This window comes from Gossypium hirsutum, chromosome A13 (assembly GCF_007990345.1).
Source record: "Gossypium hirsutum isolate 1008001.06 chromosome A13, Gossypium_hirsutum_v2.1, whole genome shotgun sequence".
Taxonomy (NCBI): Eukaryota; Viridiplantae; Streptophyta; class Magnoliopsida; order Malvales; family Malvaceae; genus Gossypium; species Gossypium hirsutum.
In genome coordinates this window covers 6,859,134-6,867,919 of record NC_053436.1, presented here as the reverse complement: position 1 = coordinate 6,867,919, position 8,786 = coordinate 6,859,134, and the positions used below count along the sequence as shown (strand labels likewise).

Genomic DNA, 8,786 nt, shown 5'->3' with positions numbered 1-8,786 from the left:
TTATCATGTGTTCTTGGTTGTGTGCTCGCCATTCATCTAGCTCCTCTATTTGAAGCCTTCGTTCCTCATGGGTGTCTTTGTTCGCTACTTGATAATAGTACACTGTCTCCGTTGTCTTGGTTCGAGGAGGCTCCTGCAAGAATGATTGAATATTAGTGTTGCCATCGACAAGTTTCATAGCATTATCTTGAGTCTTAGAGGTTTTGACTGAGTCGCATGCTTGAAGTGTTACTGCGTCATCTCCTGCATGAAGTGTTAGCTCTCCTGTGCCTACATTAATAATGGTTCTGGCAGTTGCTAAAAAGGGTCGTCCTAAAATTAAAGGTACCTCATTATCCTCATCCATATCTAAGACGACAAAGTCTACTGGGTAAATAAATTTATCAATTTTAACGAGAACATCTTCAATAATACCCTTAGGAATTCTAACTATTTTGTCAGCCAATTGTATGCTCATCCTAGTCTGTTTGGGTTTACCGAGACCTAGTCGTTTAAACATTTTATACGGCATAACATTTATACTTGCCCCTAGATCAGCTAAAGCATTATTCACAGATAGACTACCAATTAAGCATGGAATTGTAAAACTCCCTGGATCTTTCAATTTGTTAGGCAGCTTATTCTTTAGAATAGCTGAGCAAACTGCATTGAGTTCCACATGCGATGTAGTGTCTAATTTTATTTTATTGCTCAGAAGTTCCTTTAAAAATTTTACTGAGTTGGGCATCTGTGACAGAACTTCAATAAAGGGTAAGTTAATATGTAATTTCTTTAAGAGATTGACAAACTTACTGAATTGTTCTTCTGTTCTGTCTTTCGTCATCGCTTTAGGATATGGTACACGAGGTTCATAATTCGTACTTACCTGTTTAGGATCATCATCGTTTACCACTTTTCGACCTTTGTTCATCACGTTGTCTTGCTGTAATTCTGGCTCCGATGCAATGAATCCTTCCTTATTTTGAGTACTAATTGCATTGAAGTGTTCTCTCAGATTAGGTTCAGTATTACTTAGTAAGCTACCTTGTTGTCGTTCGGAGATTAGTTTGGATAGCTGGCCTATTTGAGTTTCGAGTCCTTGGATCGATGTTTGTTGATTCTTAAGTGCTGTCTCGGTATTTTGGAAATGGGTTTCTGACACTGAGATGAAATTAGAAAGCATTTCTTCAAGGTTTGGTTTATTCTTTTGTTGATAAGGTGGCTGTTGAAAACCCTGAGGATTTTGTGGCTTTTGATTCCCTTGACCACCCCAGGAGAAATTTGGGTGGTTCCTCCAACATGCATTATAAGTTTTACTGTATGGGTTATTTTGAGATCAGAAGTTATTGTTACCCATATAGTTGACTTGTTCTTCTTCAGTTGTAGGATTGAAGGATTGGTATTCTGTATGCACACCTCCACCACTTGAGTCACACCTCATCACTGGATGTACCTGCGTAGAACCAAGTAAATCGTCAATCTTTTTATTGAGAAGTTCTACCTGATTAGAGAGCATGGTGACTGAATCGATGTTATAAACGCCGGCTATTTTCATTGGCTTTGTCCTCATAACTTGCCACTAATAGTTATTCAGTAACATCTCCTCTATAAATTCATAGGCATCTTCCAGTGTTTGATTGTTGATGGTTCCGCCAGCAACTGCATCAACCATTTGCCGAGTCGAGGGATTCAGGCCATTGTGGAATGTTTGTACTTGAAGCCAAAGCGGTAACCTATGGTGAGGGCACTTTCTCAGTAAGTCCTTGAATCTCTCTCATGCATCGTAAACTGTTTCTAAATCCATCGGTATAAAAGAAGAGATATCATTACGTAATTTAGCCGTTTTAGCCGGCGGAAAATATTTTAGTAAAACTTTCTCGCTCATTTGTTCCTAAGTAGTGATAGACCCTCGTGGTAACGAGTTCAACCACCGTTTAGCTTTGTTTCTCAGTGAAAAGGGACACAACCGAAGACGTATGTCATCATCACAAACGCAATTGATTTTAAATGTATCACAAAATTCTAGAAGTGAGCGTTGGGATCTTCATCCTGCAACCATCAAACTGAACAAACTGCTGTATCATCTGAATAGTGTTAGGTTCTAATTCAAAAGTATTTGCAGCTACAACAGGTCTAACTATGCTGATTCAGTTCTTGTTAAAGAAGGTTTAGCATAATCATACATAGTACGTGGAGTAGGATTTTGATTAGCCGCAATTGCAGGAGGTAGCTGATTGCATTGGTTTTCAGCCATCTCGTCGGTTAGGGGTTGAGTATCGTCTTCTCACTCGTTCTCCGTGTATCGTAATCTACTCCTTATTTCTCTTTGATTTCTACGAATAGTGTGATCGATTTCTTCGTCAAAAAGTAATGGTCCTGATGGGTTTCTTCTAGTCATAAACTATAAAAACCTACCAAGAGAGAAAAAAAAAGTAAATTAATAAATAACAATAATAATAATAATAAACTAAATTTAAATTTCGAGAAAACTAAATGGCTAAAGTAATAAAAATTTAGCGTTCCTAATATTTTGAGTCCCCGGCAGCAGCGCCAAAAACTTGATCGCGTGATTCGTAACAAGTAATAAATATTTATAATGAAGATCAAACCTAGACTAACTATTATCACGACGAAAAGGCAAGCGCACCTATCGAACAATAGTATAGTAATGGCAAGATCGGGATATCATACCCAAGGGAACCAAAAGTATTAGTAATAACTATCTTTTTATTATCTAGCCTAAGAATAAAAGGGTTTGTTTATTAAACTAATTATCTAAACTAATTAACTAATTTAATTAAAGCAAAGAGAAGATTTGGAAAAAAAAAGACTTGAAGAAAAGCAATTGATAAAGACGACACCCAAGGAGGAATCCACCTAGATTTCACTTGTTATCTGACTCTGAACCAGACGATTTATTCACTTGACTTGATCTGTGAGATTCCCTAACCTATGTTATTATCCATTTCGAGACTAATAATGTCTAACCCTCAGTTGAATTAATCGAAATTTCTTTCTTAATTAAAACCCCTAGGGAAGCAGTAAATCACTCTATGGACTCCTATATTAGATTTTACCCTAATCTGGCAAAATCTCGTAACCCTATTTCTAGGCGTTCGATCAACTCCGCTTAATTATGCCAAATCTACTCTTAGGCAGAGTCTATTCCTCCTTTGCATAAGCACATCAAACCATGAATTAATACCCGGAATATTAACTCAAGCATTAAGAACACATAATTAAGAACAAATCAAATATTTATCATACAGTTCAGATAATAATAACAAGATCCATCATAGGTTTTATCCCCCTTAGGTATCTAAGGAGTTTAGTTCATAATAAAATAAGAGTACATCTCAAAAGTATAAAAATAACAAAACATGAAGAAAACTCTAAAACCCCTGAAGGAATTTTGAGAGAGATCTTTAGTCTTGGAGTAGTTCCGGCTTTTGGGATGGATCGTCTGGCTTCCTTCAAGTGATTCCTAGCGTGTGGTTCTGTATTCCAGAAAAGTTCTGGAAGAGGCCCCCCTTATTAGGTCACACTTAGGGTGTTTATATAGGCTTTGGATTAGTTTTCTTCCTCCCTAAGTATCCTTTTTCGTGTAAATAAAACTCTTTGAAAAAGGGACACGCCCGTGTGCCACGCCTCCGTGTGACGTGATTGCTAAGCTGTGTTCGATCCGTTAAATTGCACACGGCCGTGTGGGCTCAATGGCCAGGCCGTGTGAACTGTGAAAACCTTGGTCGACACCCCCAAAGGGCACGGGCGTGTGAGATACCCGTGTGGAAAGGTTTAAGCCGTGTCATCTTCTCGATTTGGTCTGTTTTGTCCCTTTTTTTTGCTCGTTTTTTGCTCCTTTTAACTCTTGGTGCTCTCCTAAGTACAAAACATGAAATAACTGGATTAAGAGCACCAAAATCCACAAATTTAGTAATAAACATCCATAAATATGCTAAGTATTTGGGGTATAATTATGTATAATTTGGTGTTTATCAACAGGTGCGCCACTTGCACTGATGACGTGGCGTCAGTAGCGCTAGGGGTTGATTAGGGTTTCAACTTTTTTGAAACCCTAAATCTGGCTAGTTGGGTCTAAAATTTGGGCCTATGTGTGAGATTTGAGTTTTGTTGGTATTGGGCATTGGGTTAGTTGTTTAGTTTTTTTTTGGGGGGTTGGGTATTGGTGTTTGTTTTGTACCCGGGCCAAAATTGGGCCTCATAACTGCCCTTCTTTGCTCGTTTTTGTGTAACGAGAACCAAGCAAAAACTTTTAAGGAAGACCAATTTTTCCCAGTCTCGCCAAGTCTTGACTTCTTTAGTGCTATTCTTCTTCAGGTAGTCTCATTCCAGTCCACTGCGTCTTGTTGCTTTAGGTATAAGACTTGTCGCTTTAATCTGCTCCACTGTAACTTTAGGGAGATAAGGTTTGTTTTGATCTACTCTACTGCAACTTCAGAGAGATAAGATCTGCAATTATAGCTTCAATCTGTTCCACTGCAACTTTAGGAAAATAATATTCGCCATCTTCAGCCTGCTCCACTGCAACTTCAGAGAGATAAGACTTGTCTTCAACCTGCTCGACTACAACTTCAGAGAAATAAGATTCGCTATCTTCAGTCTGCTCCACTGCAACTTCAAGGAGATAAGACTTATCTTCAACCTGCTCTACTGTAACTTCAAAGAAATAAGATTCGCTATCTTCAGCCTGCTCCACTGTAACTTCAGGGAGATAAGACTTTAACTTCAACCTGCTCCACTGCAACTTCAGGGAGATAATGTTTGTTTTTATCTGCTCTACGGCAATTTCAGAGAGATAAGATCTGTAATTATAGCTTCAATTTGTTCCACTGCAACTTTAGGGAAATAAGATTTACTATCTTCAGTCTGCTCTACTGTAACTTCAAGGAGATAAGATTAGTGACTTCAACCTACTCCACTGCAACTTCAGGGAGATAAGGTTTGTTTTGATCTGCTCTACTGCAACTTCAGAGAGATAAGATCTGTAATTATAACTTCAATCTGTTCCACTGCAACTTCAGAGAAATAAGATTTGCTATCTTTAGTCTGCTCCACTGCAACTTTAGGGAGATAAGACTTGTGTCTTCAACCTGCTCTACTGCAACTTCAAAGAGATAAGATCTATTTATTCATAGCTTCAATCTGTTCCACTGCAACTTCAGAGAAATAAGATTTGCTATCTTTAGTCTACTCCACTACAACTTCAGGGAGATAAGACTTGTAACTTCTACATGCTCCACTACTACTTTAACGAGATAAGGTTTGTGATTTCTGGCTTTAAGCCGCTCCAATGCCATTTCAGAGAGAAGATATTTGTAGCCTTGATCTACTCCGCTGAAACTTTAAGGAGATACGAATTATGGCTTCGAGTCGCTCCAATGTTATTTCAGAGAGAAGAGATTTATAGCTTTGATCTACTCCGCTGAAACTTCAAGGAGATACAAATTGTGGCTTCGAGCCGCTCCAATGCCATTTCAGGGAAAAGAGATTTATAGCCTCGATCTACTCCGCTAAAACTTCAAGGAGATACGAATTGTGGCTTCGAGCTGCTCCAATGCCATTTTAGGGAGAAGAGATTTATATCATCGATTTACTTAGTTGAAACTTTAAGGATATACGAATTGTGGCTTCGAGCCGCTCCAATGCCATTTCAGGGAGAAGAGATTTGTAGCCTCGATCTACTCCGCTAAAACTTCAAGGAGATACGAATTGTGGCTTCGAGCCACTCCAATACCATTTCAAGGAGAAGAGATTTGTAGCCTCGATCTACTCCGCTGAAACTTCAAGGAGATCAAGGAGAAGAGATTTGTAGCCTCGATCTACTCCACTGAAACTTCAATGAGATAAGAATTGTGGCTTCGAGCTGCTCCAATACCATTTCAGGGAGAAGAGATTTGTAGCCTCGATCTACTCTGCTGAAACTTTAAGGAGATACGAATTGTGGCTTCGAGTCGCTCCAATGCCATTTCAGGGAACAGAGATTTATAGCTTCGATCTACTCCGCTGAAACTTCAAAGAGATATGAATTGTGACTTCGAGCCGCTCCAATACCATTTTAGGGAGAAGGGATTTGTAGCATCGATCTACTCTGCTGAAATTTCAAGGAGATATAAATTGTGGCTTCGAGTCGCTCCAATGCTATTTCAGGGAAAAGAGATTTGTAGCCTCGATCTACTCCACTGAAACTTCAAGGAGATATGAATTCTGGCTTCGAGCCGCTCCAATGCCATTTCAGGGAGAAGAGATTTATAGCCTCGATCTACTCCGCTAAAATTTTAAGAAGATACGAATTGTGGCTTCGAGCTGCTCCAATGCCATTTCAGGGAGAAGAGATTTGTAGTCTCGATCTACTCCGCTGAAACTTCAAGGAGATACGAATTGTGGCTTTGACCTACTCCACAACTGCTTAGGAAGATAGGATGGTGGCTTAAATTTGCTCCACTACTGCTTAGGGAGATAAGATCTGTAATCTTCAGCCTACTCCACTGCTGCTTAGGGAGATAGGATGATCTGCTCCACTACTGCTTAGGGAGACAAGATTCGTTGTCTTCAATCTGCTCCACTACTGCTTAGGGAGACAAGATTCGTTGTCTTCAATCTGTTCCACTATTATTTAGGGAGATAAGATCTGTAATCTTCAGCCTACTCCACTAATGCTTAGGGAGACAAGATTTGATGTCTTCGATCTACTCCATTGCTACCTCATGGAGATAAGATCTGTGAATTCACCGATGTTGCTACACCGTCCTCTAGGGACATGATCTATAGCATCGATTTTATGGGCCTATATTTATGCCAAATGGTTAGGATGTCATGATCAGAATAAATCAAATGCTCCTAACTAGATGAATGATATTAATGCAGAAATGTCATGAGAAAGATTCCTTTTTAAGTTCTTAAGGTGTCATCGTTCATAGTTCATCAAGGCTTTATCACTGACGTATTACGCTGCCATCTTGTTCGGCTGATATTCTTGACAAACAAGTCAAAGAAACAATCACATTTTGCTTAGCAGGTTTGTCCCACTGTAACTTTAAGGAGTTTTTTTCTTTTTTTTATTTATCCAACCCGCTGCAACTCAGGGTATAGGATTTGTTTCATCTTCAATTGATCTATCACACCCCTCTCTGGGTAACATGAGCAGATGGGTATACAGAATGACAAATTTTCAAGAATGAACCCCTTTTAACGCTCGGATTAACATTGCTTGCTGTTCATTGAGGTTGTTCACCAACACAATACCCTATTTTTTCATGCAACTAATATCTTTAACGAAGAATCTAGAGAGATAGCCACAATTTTAGACTCCTCTGTCTCAAATATTTCCAAACCTCAGGCTCGATGAGTTCTAAATAATGGTCCTGTTTTAGGTTCTTGTACTATTTAGAAGCTTCTAGGGTAATATGTAGAACTCCTTTTGTGAAAGTATTATTAGTCCATTAATTTTTATTTCAATGCAAAATGTTTGAAAAAGAGTATAACAATGGACAATAAGGAAACTAATTGAGAGCATAGCTCGAAACAAATAAGTTAACAAAGGATAGCAAATGCAATTAAAAAGGGAATTTATCGGAAGCATATCTTGAAAGAATAAGGTAATCAAAAATAGAAAATTCAAAATGGGTAAAATGGGAAACTAGGTGCCCCAGATATCGCAGCTTGAGCTTCTCTGTACCAACTTCTTGAGGATTATTTTGAGCTCAATCTGTGTTTAGGGGATCCAGAGTACTTTTTCGATGCCCCAAAACGTAGCATACTTCTTCATTGTTACTTCAAGCATAGCAAGACTACTGTATGTCCCATTTTGATCTAAATTTGAGCAGCCTTTTTCGGGTTTTCAACTCAAATGCCCTTCGGTCTTAAAGCACCCTTTGCGGGTTTTAGCCTTGGCCTCTCCTTTTTCTTTTTTCTCTTTTTTTTAGGATTTTTTATGGTCTCAAGGCGTCCTTTAGAGGTTTTCCACCTTGGCCTCTCTTTTTAGGTAGAATACTCAGTGACTGGATTTGAATTCACTGGATTGGGCAAATTTTTGCTATCAACACTCCTCCAAAATAGACCTTCTTTACTATATAAGGTCCTTCCTAGTTTGGCATTCACTTTCCTCTGAAGTCCTTTTGTATAAGAAGGGTTTTCTTCAATATCAAGTTTCCCTTATGGAATTCTCTAGGAGCATATCTCTTTATCGTAAGCTCATATTATTCATTTCTGGTGCATTGGACCACGACAGATAGCTTTCAACCTTCTTTCTTCAAATTCAACTGATCATATCGGGATTGGATCCATTCTACCTTATCCAACTTCAGCTTTGATAAGACTTGGAGAAAATAAATCTCGTCTTCAATAGGCAAAAGCGATTCCATTCCATAAACTTATGAGAAATGTGTTGCCCCGACGAAGGTCTTGGGCGACGTTCGATAAGTATAGAGTAAATGGTAACTTTTTTATGCCAATCTTTACAAGTCTCGATCATTTTCTGTATGATCCTTGTTTAGTTGCTTTTATTCTTATACATTTTGGCTACCTCCACTATATTATTTATTTTTGAGGTGATGTGGCATTTGTTCTTTGAACAAACTGCGAACTTTTGACATTATACAGTTGGATATGATCTTTTTCGGCATTTCTTATCAGCACATGATCTCTCTCCGTTTTTTTAGAATTTTTTTGGAATTTTTTTCTTTTTTTTTTTTGGAATTCTGATGACTATCGACTTTGTAACATTGGCATATGAAGCGGCTTTTACCCTCTTGACGAAATAATTGATGCCTACTAGAAGCTTTCGAAGA

The 8,786-nt window shown here is 38.5% G+C and overlaps 1 non-coding gene across 1 annotated transcript; it reads left to right on the top strand.

Annotated features, from left to right (window-relative positions):
- Positions 1-1,709: 1,709 nt before the first annotated feature.
- On the top strand, positions 1,710-1,816 carry LOC121213113 (small nucleolar RNA R71). The gene has a single exon (XR_005908481.1). It is a non-coding gene; the product is annotated as a small nucleolar RNA R71 (small nucleolar RNA).
- The last annotated feature ends 6,970 nt before the right edge of the window (positions 1,817-8,786 follow it).